A 16,432-nucleotide genomic window follows, 5' to 3' on the forward strand; every position below is an offset into this window, starting at 1 on the left:
GCCAATCGAAACTGTCTTCCTCGAGTTTAATCGAGCGGAATGACACGTAAGCCGTGACAAAGCCTTCCTTCCACTCGGTTTTAAGATGTTCTATTCGTGTATTTAAAGTTTCTCTAAAGAATTGATCGTTGTTTATTATAATTAATTAGAGGAAACAGATTGCTCAGATTAATCAAGTTAATTTTCAATTTTCTCAACTTGACAATATTTTTCTTTTTCTCGATACTTCTTAAGAAAGAATTTCCTTCGATTTTCAATCAAGAATTCGTATATTCCAATATAAGGAAGCATGAAACGTGAAAATCGTCTTTTTTACGACTGCCATAAATTCTAGTTTTACCTAGAGATTTTTCTGTCTCGCTTATTAGAATCTCTCCTTCCATGTAAATTCCTTATAAATTTATTAACTCGTTTGCAATAGATTTTAGACCATCTCATTGAATTATTTCTTTTCTTCGCCGGATCCTGGGAGCATTCAAAGCAATAACGATCCTAATGGATTCTCAACTTTCCAAAGGATATCTTATCCGATAACTGTATTCAACTCCGTTAACTCGTCGATTAATCGAGACATATTCCTCGTCAACAATTTGCTTCTAACTATATACTTGTTGGATAAAACAAATTTCAACTTCATTTGAAAAAGATAAAGAGAGATCATTATGATATTTTACGAGAACTTTATTTTCGACAGAATTGGAAAGAATTGAATTGGAAATATTTCTTCTATTTCGATTAGAATTGATAATTAAACGTTTGATGGAAAGAAAGATCAAAGCCGATTCTTTCGATCCAACATTAATTCTCCTAACAATTCTGCAATTCTTCGCAGAATCGTTGAAAAGGATGATCGTGTTCTTCTCTCTTTCCCTGGGTAACCGTTGCACGAGGAATTCAGTACTTCAGCTGTTACCAGGTGTAAGAATCGTGGTTGCACAATGTAACGGAGATAGCAATCATGTGGCATTATCGTAATCAGATGTCTCTCGAAGGTAATTCTTAACACTTTCGAGTTCGCTTAAAAAGTCATTTTTGTTGGCTCGTCGTTTCGTCGCCTTACGGTGTAATTAAACGAAGAGGAACTACTTTTTTTCTTCTTCTTCTTTTCTTTGCTTTTCTTTCTTTCCTTTCTTCCTTCCAACTCATTGTCCGTTGGACAGGGGAGAGTTGCGTCGCGTCGTTCTTTAATAATTGCGAACGATGTCGACTTTGCTTCTTCTTTTGGACAATAGAGGCGACTACAGAAGGAAAAAGTTGCAAAGAATTTGGTCGTCTGGAACCTCGTCTCGTCCTCTCTTCTCTTCTCTTCGTGTCGCCTCTCAGACGAGACTGTCGCCGTGTCTATTTATCGCCTCTAATTAAGTTCAGAATGGGATTCGTATTCAAGCGCAATTTATATTTTCAAATCGTCAATTGTCGTATTAATTAATATTGGGATTATAATTCTTAGAATGCAAATATTGTTGAGAGTTTGCTTTTTCGCGTCGAGAGTAATTTTTAACTATCTTTCTGAAAAAAATATTCTCCCAAGGACTTCATTCGAAACAGAAAAAAAAAATCAAAATTATTGGATCAATTATTAAAAAATTAATATTCAATAAATTATTACACTTGTAATTTTTTTCTTTTCTTTTACTCCAATATTTACACTTAAGATCAAACTTAAGATCCAATATTACACTTAAGATCAATTTTCCAAACGAGATTCTTGAACTAGGTTTTATACATATACATAGAGGCCAATAGTGAAAAATTTTTAGATCGTTTTGCAGTATCGTAAATACGGTAAACTTGTAATTTTACCATAGTTATTATCGAGACTTATTATTATTATAGGCATACTAAGAGAACGCTGGAGGAACGTATTAGTTAGGGAAATCGGACACAGAGGCGTGCGCCGCGGCATTGTCATTATAGGCAGGCCATTGTCGTCTAGTATAATTATAAGTGAAACGGGTAGGCGAGGGTGTCACGCGATACCTGTCGGCCACGTGTCATTCCCGATCGCTGCTGCACACCGCGGAAAGAAAATGTTTCTCGTAATCGATGTCAACTTTGCGCTTCCTGATCGCTCTCGAGTTACAGTGAGAAGGGGGTGGTCTCTATTTCTTACGTACACACGCTGAAAAATATTAAACTTGCCCGTGCAATTATATTACACGCTTCCATGGTTTCTATTTCTTACGAATTTCGACGATTTTTTTTATTCTGCCCTCATCTTTCAATGATACGTTTAATTAGATATAAATGGCGAATAATGAATATCTTAGTATATTAACAAATTTGATGATGAATCTTTAATATCATCCTAAGTCATTTTCATTCAAGATTAAAGTTATTTGTGTATATCTCGAGTTAAACTTAATAAATAATCACGTTTACGTATGCTAATTTTGTTAACGCAACAGTGATCTTGAAAAATGAGTCACGCTTATATCAGATATAACGGTAAAGGGAAAAATTACGCTTTTATCTCCGATCTTTTTAATTAAATCGCACCTTGAGGAAGATTGTAACGCTTTGGAACAATAACGCAAGGATAACGCGATATTTTATCTTTAACATCAATATTGATTTTTGATCTTTCGGATTTATGTATTAGGGAAATGATAGTATATGAAGAGGAGAGATTGATAATCTGGGAATAGGAGTTTAAAATTGAAAGCTTATCTCTTGACGTAGATTACAGGATTAGGGAGGTGTGACTCGTTATCGAACGTCGCTTTTAGTTTACCAAAGTTGATGAGCATTTTAAATCTTTTTTCGTGGTTATCAGATTGGATCTGATGATGGGATAAAGCTTCTTTCATACATTATGAAATTTGCTCCATCAAATGATAGATCAAAATCCTTTGCACGATGATTTTTATATTTAGACAGTTAATGATAAAAAAGAAAAATTAGATAGAATTTAAGTTGTTAAATTGTTATTTTAATAGCAAAATCTTTTTCTTTTCTCTCTTGTAAATTATGTTACATAAAATTGTTATACAAAGTTAGTCGTGTAGTGTAAAAATCTAACTATTTTTAAACCGTGCTGTTTAACAGATGTATAATTACGAAGTTGTGAAGAAAAAAATCAATATTTTCGTTAAAGCTTATTAAAGTTTGTACAGTTTCTTAATGAAATATCCTATTTTATAAAACAATATTCATATTCGAGTCCAAACTATCGATCTCTATAACAATAGCCTCCTTTAACACTGAATATCAAATAATATAGAGTTTAAACTGTAAAGATAATCTAACAAAGCAGTCATATCGATTTTCGTATCGTTTTTTTCAAACAACAATTGGACCTCCTCTTACTTTCCTTTGTCCTTTCGTTTAAACACGTCTCTCATTTGTTGCAACAATGACGTAGCGCAAAATTTACCATTTTTTTCGAGGAGAAAGAAAATCGTTTCTCGAAAAATGAGAAATTTTCAACGATATTGTAGAAATAATTTTTTTCAATTTTTTTTATTCAAAGATATTACTATTAAAAATGTTATCAATAAGTTGCAATAAAAAAACCGATATTCCAAAAATTCAAATATATTTAATAAAATCTTCCAATAATTTTTTTTTACAATAAGAAAAAAATCGCAACTCCATTTATTTTCATGTTACGTATCTTAATAACATCATCGATGACATATCGATATTAACGATATCTATCGATAACGTGATTCCAGTTACTTTTGAAATCATAATTTTTGAATTATGTCGCGAATGAGCGATGCGTCTTGCAGGGATTTACCATTAGAGATAACAGCAGAATTGCAATAAACTATTAACGGTAAATATGCCGATGCCACGGGAGCAATTACCGACGATACATAATGAACACGGGGGATACAGCAACACCACCCTGTTGCCATGGTTGCAGGCCACGCTCTCGTTGCTTCTTTTCCGCAACGTTTAATTGGGATCTGATAATCGACGACGGATTGCCCGCTTATTTAATACCCCACACACTCTGAACTGGTAATTGTGGATCCGTTGCAAATGTTGCGCTTCTATCATTTTCTATTCGCGATACGTTCCCCATTAACGCTAATTACGATACCAATGAACGCCTCTAAAATATCGCGTTCGCGTATATTTCTTTTCCCAGTTTTATTTACCCCTTCGAGCGAGCCTCAACGCGTGTGTGTTTAATTCAACAAAACTCGTCGTATCGATGAAGTAGGAAGATCGAATCGAGGTTTTTTTTTTTTATTATGCAACGAATTGGTGAATTTGACGAATCCAGGACAAGGATATCCAATGTATCTTAGAATTAAAATTATTTCAGAACGAGATGAATCGAATTTTTATTAGCGGTTTACGAGTTCCAATTCCTACGAAGAGAATTTACGAGATTTCGATGAGAAGAAATAGTGGTTAATTATCATAAAATTTATCGGTTGTATATCGATCGTGGTGGAAAGATCGCGTAATCGCGTACGCGTTGAATAGTCGAGTAAATCAAAGAATCGAACGTGTACGTTCCCGTTTTCACTGACTCCGTCGCCCGACCGGAAGTCATCGGTCTTATAGGATGCAAATAGAAAGCCGGCCCGCTGTCTTTTCATTACCTTGCCTCCACGCTCATTTCCTATCATTTATTCGGATTAACGCGTTTTACTTCCTTATCGACCGTTAGAAACCGATGGAGGCATCGTTTCTGGTACCGGAAACGGGGCGCGCGTTCTCCAACAGGGGGCCGCGCTAATGAAAACTTGCTTACTTTCGGATCTCCTCTCGAAAGAAAGGAATCTTTCTATGGAATCGGTGTCTCTCTAGCTCGACACGCTAGCTTGCCTACGTGGAACGATCGTTTTCTTGTTTAAAAGAGGGGGAAAAAAAAATAGAACCGTTTCAAAATGGCCGAGGAAAAAAACTTGACAAACTTGATGGAAACGATGGTTGTTCGAACCGTTGTTCGCGCGTTTTAGGCGCGTGCTATCGTCGAGCAAGGATCCGTTTTAAAACGATCCGTTGCGGTCGAGGCTGTCTTCTCTCTCTCTCCGCCGCGCCCCAGCCTGGAACGAGAGAAAGAGGGAGAGAGAGAGAGAGAGTTTTCCGTGGCGAGCGCAAAACCGCACCATCACGTGCCACGTCTGCGTGCTTTCCAGGAATTCAAAAACAGCCGCAGCCGAGTCGTGTATCCTTGATGATGAACGCCCGGGAAACCCTTTTTCTTCCTCTTTTGTTCGCCAGGAACCTTCATATTTTTCATCTCTCTCCTCCTCGTGTACGTGCGCTACCGTTTATCCGAGTCATGCATCGCATTGCACGAGGATTATTAAGAGAGATTAATAATCCTTGTTGCGTTTCTTGTACCTTGTACTTTATATCATATCACGTTAGATACTCTGCACATCCAATTATTCGAAGGATTGTCCACGCCCTAATATCGGTCTCGCTTCTTCGATTTATGAACGAGGTTAATTTCGATTTCGTTCATATTCCATCGTTCGTAACAGCATCTCGTTTCTTCCCTTCCCTTTCCTTTCGGCTGTTTCGAGCTCGTTCCACCATACACGAGTTTTGATCTCGTTTCGATTCGGTCCGCCAGCCTGGAAATAACGAGGTTTCGTAGTCCTCCGAATGGTTGCGCAACCATTCGATCCGAGGCGAACGCTTTCTCGACGAAATTATGAATTCGTTCGTTCGTTCCTTCCATTTCCATTCGAAAATCGACCACGAGTTTTGTTCGATCTCCCACGACATCATCGCGACGACCATCGTTCTTAAGCTTGGATTAATTAATTCGGTAAACCGGCCTTAGATTAGAAATCCATTTCCCACGATGGAGAACAGTCGAATTTAAAATTAGTTTTCCTTCGTATATTACTTTCCTCTTTCCCTTTCTTTCCAATCCATCTCTTAGGAATCATAATGCTTTATTGTTCTGTTTATCTTTACTTTCAAAGTCACGTAATTTTTTTATCAAATATCGAAAATTCGTACAAAATGGAACTACCTTTTTCCACTCACCCATTTTCATACCCTTCACCCCTCATCCATATCAAATCTCACGAAACGCTCTCATACACACACACACACACTCTTCCCTCTAATTATGAACGTTACAAAAACCACCGAAAGCTGAAATCATAGAATTTATCATACCTTTTTATTTCCAAGTCATGCGGCTCATATACACCCGATCGAATCCCCCCCCCTCCCATAATACGCGAATATCTATCGCGTGACTCGGCAAACTTGCACTGGCCGAAGATGTTTTTCCTCCTTTTCTTTTCTCTTCTCTCTTTTTTCCCCTCTCTCTCTCCACCGGTCGTTCGCCTGTTACAATTAATTCAACCTGGCTCGCTAAAAAGCAATTAAGAACAACGTTCTAAATTCTCTCTTCCTCTCCTTCTCTCTCTTTCTTTGTTTGCAATTTGGTTGCAACAAATTGTACATGTGGATGATCGGCAACGAGCAGCAGGCGCACGGAGAGGGAGTTGACCGCGAAAATGCGTTTAATGCATGCTTAAATATCGGGCCCCGGTGTGAACGACATAAAAGGTGTTCACTGACCGAAACGCGTGCGCGTCTTTAAACGTGTGTGTTTTCGAGTTTCTTCCTGGTCTCTGACCGAGGAGTAACGTTAACATCCGCGAGTATGAACGCGGGGTACAGTGAGTGTCAAGAGTGAGCGGCTATCGTTCGAAATAATCGTTCGATAAAGCTTATGCGTTACTCCTGTGGAGAGAGGAGGGGGAGAAGATTAATTGGAAAAAATAAGTAACTAAGTAGTAACGATGTTGCTGCGTGATGGTTAATTCGAGGAAGATTCGAATATGCAAATTGGAAATTGACCGATGGATGTTGAAGTATAAAGTTGGTTAAGAAGATTGGTGGTATATTGGAAATTGATTGAATACGTGCGAAGTACAAAATTTATTTTTGACACGCGCGTTGAAATGCGTATACGTACGGAGATTGTAATTAGAATTTTTTTTAAACGAAGAGAAAATTTCTGAACGATAATATACTCATTTAAAGTTGAAATGTTTCGATCGAGATTTCATTTTTTTCTTTTCTTGAAACTATTTTATTTTGTCTGGTATTTAATTTTTATCGTATATGTTAAATTGTATTATATGTACATCATTAATTAAATATCATTTTTGTAATACTCTTCTTGAATCCTTCGTAAAAAAAAAAAGATCCTTGTAATTCGAAACAACCGACTCGTTTCTATATGTTGCATCGGATTGGAGATATAACTGGCTTGGTACCAGTTTATTAACGACACGTGTAAATCAACGGTTATCCGTGTATTTCTTGTATATAATATATAGTATTTCCAACCACTTCGAAATTTCGCGTGGGAATTGTGGCATGACGGGAAGAAATTAAGAAACTCGTTATCCTGTTACCTAGGAATCCGTGATTGGTTTTGTTTTTTTTTTGTTCTTTTTTTTTCTTTTTAATTTTGATCGAGAAACAGTGATGGATGAAAATAGTTGGATGGAACGTATAATGTAACGTTGAAAGATCTATGTTACGGCTTGCGAAATTATTTCTTTCGTTTCGTTTGATTTTGCCCTGGTAATATTTTTTCGTATCGACGCAGGGTGCTTTAATTTAATCTAAATGATTATGGATAATATAATGATGTAGATCATGGATGCACACGTATAAATAATTATATGGTTATATGCACAATATTATATCCGTAATAATTATCTATCCAATATATCTGTATTATCATAATGATATATAGATTAAATCATAATTTTTCAGGGATTGGATTCTCCATTTCTACCTATTTGTGTAGAAAATTCTATAGAATGTATTCATTTCGATGTAATTATATAGAAATATAGTAATACGATTTATGATTTATCAAAAAATTATCTAGTATTTCTTTTTTAATTTGGACTTTTCGAGAAAAGAAAGTCTAGGGATCCCTAAAATTTATTATACTTCCAAAAATATCCAAAACTTAAATCGTCAGAGCGCAAAGCATTCGATTTTCCCAATACCTCTTCCCAATATCTTCCTACGTTACTTTATCCATCATTTTTTTCCACCATTCTTACTCAGATTTTGTCTAGGGATCTCTAAAGTCGATCATATCTTCAAAAATATCCGAAACAATCGTCAGAGCGCAAAGCATTCGATCTTCTCAATATCTTTACGATACCTTCCACGTTACTTTATTCACTATTCCTTCTCCATCATTCTTATTCAGGTTTCGTCTAGGCATCCCTAAAATCGATCATACTTCCAAAAATATCCACAAATATCTTAAACAATCGTCAGAGCGCAAAGCATTCGATCTTCCCAATACTTTCACGATACCTTCCACGTTACTTTTCCACCATCTTTATTCAAGTTTCATCTAGGGATCCCTAAAGTCGATCATGCCTCCAAAAATATCCAAAACAATCGCCAGAGCGCAAAGCGTTCGATTTTCCATGTTTCCAACTAAGAAAGTCGTGTCACGGATTCGACGATACCCCTCCACCCGTTTCTTTACCCGTTCTTAGTCGCCAACTCCACAGGCAAACATCCTTTCCGACTGTCCCTTATCCGACGTTAATATCCGCTCCGACGACACCGAAAACCCCCGCTTCATTTTCTTCCACGAATTCAATTCTTGTATAAAACGATAATGGTTATCCGTGGAGAGTAGAGTTTCACTGGTTGGCGGCCATCAACCGACGTTACGTTCTTACAGTGGATCGTGGAGTTGCATTTAATGACGTGCAACACGCGATCCACTTGGCAAGGTGTAGCCGAGACGGTCCATTGCACCCGCCGCGGAAAAATGTTAATTTGCGGTATAGTTGTGTTGCGCGAGGACGAGCTCGAAATCTTTGTCTTCTTTGTTTTCGAAAGAAAAGATTGGGAAAGATTTTTCCAGATCGATTTCTTTCCACCGAATCTTCCTTTCTTCCTTTCTTTCTTAAACGTTTAGATCAGATTTTGCGATGATTTAGAAATTTAGAAGAGAATTACTTTTAAAGGAAAAAATATTTTCACGCGATAATTAATGTAGTTTCATAGACAATCGAATCGTAGATTTATCAACGAAAAGTGTCGTTCTTCGTGGAAACGTACGAGAGACAAATTTTCTATTTTAGAAGAAAACTCTCTTTGTCGATATTTGCATTTATATGGACGTAGAATTTCTTTTTTTACCTATAATATCTAGTTGTACACTTATATGCCTTCCTATTGCCGCACACTTGGAATGTTTAACTTTTCAATAATGATTAGCCTCAATATTGCAAGTGAAATGTGGAATTAGAAACGGTTTTTGTATCCATTTATACGATTCAAATTTCCCAATACTATTGAGCAAAATTCCAAGCAGAATGATCTTTCACAATATCTCAAGCATCAACCAAGATTATTTAAATCCTTTGAAAGAGAATTTTGAAATCTCTCGAAATAACTTACATATATATATTGTTCACGATGAAATATTCGCTATTCACGAAAGCGATGATCTTTCCAGAACTCGTAAAATGGCGTATATTCGACGTTGTATCGAAGGATTAAGTTAATAGACAAGTGGAAACGAAATTAAGTACCTATATACAGAACAGAATTCCTCCGTACATTATTTTCTCGATATAATTTGCCTCGGTTCATTTAGATTCGATAAGTTTTCGCTAATTGAAGGCTGCGTAACGAGAATAAGAAGTTCTTCTATATCTCTCGGCGTAAAATCATCTCGTTTTTCTTCTTGCCTCGTTTTATTATCCTGTAATTTTTCTTCATTTCTTACGCGTAACTTTCCACATACCGCGTATATACGGTCTAAAGTGTAACACGCTTCTCAGGTGCACATTTAGTATACTCCTTTTTGCTTATTTCTGGGTCAAGAAAGCACACGATTCGTTCTGTTGGCTAGTGACGGGTTTGAACGTATCGCAAGTAAATTTGAACATTGATTGACAGACAAGATTCGAAGATAGATTCGAGAGAGAAATTCTTGCAATTGCTCTTCACTTTTCACAAAATAACTGTCTCATAAAATTTTTTAACGAAACAATATTGTAAATATTATTGGCAAGAATTTATATTCTAAGATTCGAAACTAGCCTACAACAAGGAATACAAATACAAAGAACAATTTAACAACCTCTCTCCAATATTCTTTGATTTGGATTTATAATTCGCGCATAGATCTTGATCCTATCGCTACCTAGGTGAGGCTAGATCGCGGAAAGAGTGGGTAGAAGGAGAGGATGGTCGTTACACCAGAGTTATCTGGTTAATTTAGCCGGACGATTGAAACGCGGCTGCGTGTGCTTGCGTTTCACGCCAATCAATCGTGACAACCGAAAGTCCTCTCTATAGCTCGAATTTCGTCCGTCAAGTTTTCTTGCGCCAAGCGAAGCGAGACCTCTCATATACATTTTCACCTTTTCACCGTTCCACGGATCACTTTCTAGGCACAATGGATCGTGGTTTAAAAAAAAAAAAAACACGGTCGAGCAGTTTTCCTTCTCGATAACTCTCGTTTCTTCGTGAAACGATCCATAGATCATTCGTACGATCGAAAGGCACTCCATGGTTATTAAAGATCCAAGATGTGTTACACTCTGATTCGATGAATATGATTTGTTACCAGGAGGAAATATTGAATCTAATCCAGTGTCGTGAGCTCGTTTATTTTTCTTCTTTGTAAAAGATATTTTTAAGAAGAAAATCTCGGATCTCTGGTCTTTCGAAAAGAAAAAATGATATTTCTTTTTCCAGCAGGAAAAGGATAGGAACAAATATTAATTTGCAATTACTTATTGGTTAAAATTTTATGGAAATATCAAGCGAAACAAGGAATAATATCGATGAAATTAAAGTATTGGAAAATTTGCTCGTTTAAAATATAGGAATAAAGATGAGGTGTTTCAAGGCTGTACAGGATGTACACGTGATTTAGGCCGACTAATCATATTTCTCGCCAGAGAAGTTTAATATTGGCAAATATTCGAATCGATAAACCCTCCATCTTCGTAATTTCCTGAATGTCTGCAGTCTCACCCTCTTGTCTGCGACGTATCTACCCTTCGTGACCTTTTTTTCTTTTTAATCACAGTTGAACGATGCATTTCCATACACGCCAACATCGTTTTTTTTCTTCACATTTACTTTACATCATAAAATATTCGCTATTCTTAGCGAATGTATTATTTTTCAAATGTTATTTCAGTTCTAATTATTAAAAAATTATTTATTAAGGTGATTCAAGATATATTTTCGTATGATTATTAATATTGCGCCACACCTCTCCCCTTTCCTCTCTTGTATTTTCGAAATCGTCAAGCATAACGCTTTGAGACCTGGGCGCGGTTCATCGAGGGTCGAACGAAATCATCATTATCATTGTCATACCCCTCTTCCCTTTATAACCACAAGGGAATACAATAACGCGTCACGAAACATAACCGGATGTTGCTGCTCGGTCGCCTGATCGTCTCCATGGGCGAAGCCTCAAGGCTGGCATCGAAGCGTCTCTTCTCGTGTTTTTCCTTTCTTAGAAAAGATTTTTCGAAGCAAGTAGTAAGTTTCCAATTGAATCATATTAATTTTTTAAAAATTAAATACTATACTTTAAAGACCAAACTTGGAAATATATATTTATAAATATTAAACGATCGAGAAATTGTTTGAAAATTGTCCAAAAAATTCCAGACAGATTTTCCATTCTAAGGAATAAATTTCTCTACTCTTTTCTTCGAACAAAGTTAAAACTCTTAAATTTCACGTTATTGAACTGTACGAAAGTAAGGAAACACGTCCCAAGTGCGCCCTAACCATAAATTCCCCCAGACACAGAGGGCGTGAGAAATCAATCAGTCGTTCCATCTCGTTTCACAGTTATTATTAAAGCTGCTCGATTGTCGGCGAGTGTTCCAACTTCCGCGGTTAACCATTCGAGGGAATCGTGATTTTGAAACGTTCGCGCGTGTTACTTTCGCCGGCATTGAAGGCTCGTTTTCCGCACTCCGTAAATCCCCTATGGAAACGAAGCGCGAATCGACGCGCCACAGTTTCTCGTCCACTCCACGTACGTAAATGTTTTGCCTTCGGATCAAATGAAACGTACGTACACGAATTTACGGTCTCGCGTACCCGCGCATCAACACGCTTTCTCTTTTATATTTTATAATTGTTTCGAAACGCGTCGTAGAAAATCGGCGAGCTGCCTAGGCGTAATCGTAACTTAAACGCGTAAATCATTAATCCTGACCTACGTAACCGCGGAAATTTAAACCTCTGCCTTTTACAGTATTCTTAACATCTCTCTCTTCCTTCCTTTTTCTCTTTCTCTCGTTTTCTCGAGTCTCTTTCCTTCTCCCCCTCCCCTCTGCATTTTCGAATCGAAGTGAAACTATCCACATTTCCTAGAAGGCATTTTTCCTATCGGCATTTTCTTCTCAATCTGTCCGCTTTCGAATAATTTTTTTTTTTGGAGAATGGAAATTAAAGTTGCGTTTCTATATTTTTCACGTTTAATATCTTTTATTATTTTTATGTTTTTTCGAAATGAAAGTATTCATTGTCGATAGAATTTCGATTAATTTTCCTGTCTTTTTTTTTGCCGATGATAATGTTTTCGATTATTTTTTTATTTGCAATGAGTTTTTAAAGAAATTCCGTTTACTTTATCATTAAATTAATTAACGTGTAATTTAATTAACGTGTTGCGTTGCGCCGTCACTGGGCTAACGGAAGTAAAAAGTTTTATTCAGGATAGGGGGATAAGCAAGAAATGTAAAATTCGTGTAAATACATTTTTTTCCCGGGTGCAAGCTTGTTTTCCAAATGATATGCATGATAAAGTGCTAAGTCTTGTTGCACAACGTGCACCGACATTAAGTTAAAATTCGTACGCTCTTCCTTTTCCAGAAGAAAGCGTGGAAAATGTTTTCATCGAATCCTTTCACGTTTATATTTTTCACGGAAAAAAGTTATTTTCCTTTTTTCTCCGGATTACAATTCCAACGTTTAAAATTATATATTTTCTAGAAATATTTTCTAAAAATATTCGCACAGACGTTAAAACAATAATATCCAATATTTCTCAAATATTTGAAGTATATATTTTTTTTTTTCCTTCAAAATCTCCTCTTTCAAAACGCTTTATCAACACGCGGGAGGAACACGTTCCCAAGATACATATTATCACGGACGTAACCCAAAAAATGAAACGCAGCAATGTACAAGGCACGATTTCTAACTTCCTGCAACCCGTGGAGTACCGTTTGTCAAATATATCCACGTGTGCAGTGTGTTATCGAGCACGAGCCCGTTGCATCTCTCGAATCCTAATGAATTTCAATCTGATCATCGTCGGCGATTCGTGATTCTCGAGAGGGTTGGGCATAATCTTTATAACGAATATTAAACCGTGGAACGGTATACACTCAACGAAATAATCATCCTAACCTGTTTCTCTTCTTCTCTTTCAATTCCCAACTCCGTCGAATTCATCTCGAATATTCTTGCAAATTTATTACTTTCCTTTCTTTCTTCCGATCTTTTTAATTAGATCTTCTTGCTCCGTTTCTTCTTCTTCTTTTTTTTCATAAAAAAGGATGTTTCTCGTTAGAGTTCATTAACTCGGACGGTCTCGCTTATCAAAGGCTTAATTGACTCGATATCGGCGAGTCATATTATATATGGTGTTCAATATTAATACAAGTATCAGAGGTGTCCAGCCTTAGCTTGTTGTAACTTTGAGTCACGATTGTGGAACGAAGCACCACCCTTGTTTACCCGATCCTCTTTTTTCCCCCCTCTCTTATTCCAACAAAGTGTCTCGATTGTCACTCGTGGAGACAGCTTCGAGGTGTGATTATTTTATTTCGCAAGTGGAAGTCGGTTTTGATGACAATTAAATTTTTGAACAATTAGATGATAATTTATCTCGAACGGTAAATGTAAAAATTGATTAATATTCCAATCTCTTCTTGCAACAAAAATCACATTTTTCATCTTTTTATTACTTCATTAAAATAATCGCACGAACGAATTTTCATTAACGATATCGTTAATGAATTCACAACATTCGTACGTGGATCGAAATTATTACGGAATTATTTCGTATTCATGCGAAATGGCCGGCGTAACGGTTCCACGATTTCGAGCATTTCCGCCGCAGTCCTCCACTTCCTTCTGTCTTACTTCCAAGGTTATTACCGAGAAGAACTTTGAACTCGCAGAATATTCGAAAAGAAAATTAATAATACAATTTTCTATTTGCGAATAATTAAACGATTGAATTAATGGGAGTATAATTGAAAAAAAAAAAAGAAACTTTTCACTGGAAATTGGCGGGCGTCGAAATTATGAATTTGCCGTTCGATCTTTTTCTTTCGTGTGAGGATGGTACGCGAAAGCTGTTTATCTTCGTTCTTATCGTTACAGTGATAAGGTACCGCAGCCTGGTACTTGATTGCATTCCCATATAAGTGATCCTGGCAGTTTGTTATTGTCAGAGATCGCGTTTCCTTTCATTTTTACACGAGCCTCGCATCTATTCGTTATATAGTTCTCTCTTCCTCTTCGAGGATACCGATACGTTTATTCTCTCTGTCAGAATCGTGATCTTTGCTCGTATAATATTCGAGCACGAAGAAGAAATTCATCTCGTTTCGATCGTCGTTTATGATAGAAATTTAAAAAAAGTTTCAGAAAAACAAGTTACAAAGTAGAATGCTCTCTCGGAAAAACTGTTTCGATCGAATCGAGCACACTTTCTCGTACTTCTTTTTTTTACATCAGGCAAGCAATGGAAAAAATTACACGAGATCGTACGTTTCATCTCTAATACCAACTACTCGTCGTTGAACTTATAAGCTTGTTCTTCCATCCACTCCATCAATTAAGAAGTGATTAAGAAGTTTGCGAAAGAGCGGATTCATTTGAGACAATTTCGTTGGAAAATTAATAGAAAATCGAGAAAAAACAAAATACATTCAATCAAGGCGTAAATCTTTAGCTCCATTTTTATGTTCCATCTAGCTAATCAAGGTATAGACCCTCGATCCACATCTCTCCAATATCAATCCTTGTCAACTTATCGCCTATTAACGAGGTGTCGTTCCTCGGTCAACCGCTCTAAGCTAACAAAACGATGGTTAATGGCCCATTAAAAGGCAGTCGCCTCGGGGTGTATCGCTCCATCTTTCGAAGATGCTGCGCATCGCTCTCGATTACCGTGTCGTTATTTTTCCAGCAAGCTTCCCGTGTATGGAAGAAACGAAGGAAGGAAGGAAGGAAGGAGCTCATTTCGTCACAGCGTGGAACACCATCATTGTAATTTCCCACGAAAGATTCTTCGTCCCATTTTTCTTCCTGTTCCTGTGTATTTAATTTTCGCTCGATGCGCGGTGTGGATTGGAAAAATGGCTGTGGATTTATGGGGGTTCGGTTGGTTTTGTTTGGATTCCTCGCGTCGTCCGTCCGTTCTTGCGAACCGAAGATTGCGCTGCTTTTTTGCGAGCGAATCCTTCTGTGGCGCCCATCTTCGGCTTGCTGCAGACCGCAAGGGTGCGATGATGATTTTTATTGCTCCACGATGACTTTGTTAACTTGGGCGCAGTTGGATTATCCACTTGGAAGAAAATGTTGCACTTGGTTACTGGTCGTTGTCAATATTCCGATGGAATTTATTTTTTAGTTTTTAAGGCTCGTTTAGAAATCTGAATGAATCGAAGAAAATTATGAATTTTTTTCCTCCATGATAAGAAAATTGTATCTACGTGGATGTATAATATATCGGAGGCTGTCTATCGCAGTGACTTTCGATTCGTTTGCGATCGTTTGTACGATATATCGAAAATGGACAAACGATGGAGGTATCTGAAAGATCTTGCACTTTCACACGCGACAAACAAGGGTCTCGAGGAAAAGTTTGGACGTATCATAGAAAGTACGCAACACCGGTTCCTGGATCACCGATGATCGGCCCGCTTTTGCGGCACTCGCCGCGGTGCTATAAATTTTAATTTACACCAAACTGTGGAAGGCTAATTATCCAACCAAGTGACTTTCGTGTCGCTCTTTAAAACCAGTCCAATCATCTTCATTATTCTGACTGTTCTAAGTCAGTTCTAGGTGTTGATCTATTCTAAAAAATTGATTCTAGAGTCTAGGATAAAATAATATGAAAGTTAGAAAAAATGTAGATTACTGTAACACTTAAGAATCGATCTTTTAATAGTTTCATAAATATATTAATAGATAAATTCTGTTATTAAAGATTTTTATCGACACGTGTATTTGATAATTAATTCAATATGGATCATTGTTGAAACAATTGTATTATAATTATCGAATCAGTGTTAATTTTTAATCCAGGAAATAATATAAAAGTTGAAAAAAATTATTGTAAATTACTGTAACATTTAAGAATCGATCTTTTAATAGTTTCATAAATATATTAATAGATAAATTCTGTTAATAAAGATTTTTATCGACACGTGTA

General features: G+C 36.8%; 1 protein-coding gene across 2 annotated transcripts in view; it reads left to right on the forward strand.

Annotated features, from left to right (window-relative positions):
• Window positions 1-16,432, forward strand: part of LOC551257 (microtubule-associated protein Jupiter) — a 69,790-nt gene that overhangs the window by 18,903 nt on the left and 34,455 nt on the right. The window lies entirely within an intron of this gene.

The sequence above is a fragment of the Apis mellifera genome, linkage group LG4 (genome assembly GCF_003254395.2).
Source record: "Apis mellifera strain DH4 linkage group LG4, Amel_HAv3.1, whole genome shotgun sequence".
Taxonomy (NCBI): Eukaryota; Metazoa; Arthropoda; class Insecta; order Hymenoptera; family Apidae; genus Apis; species Apis mellifera.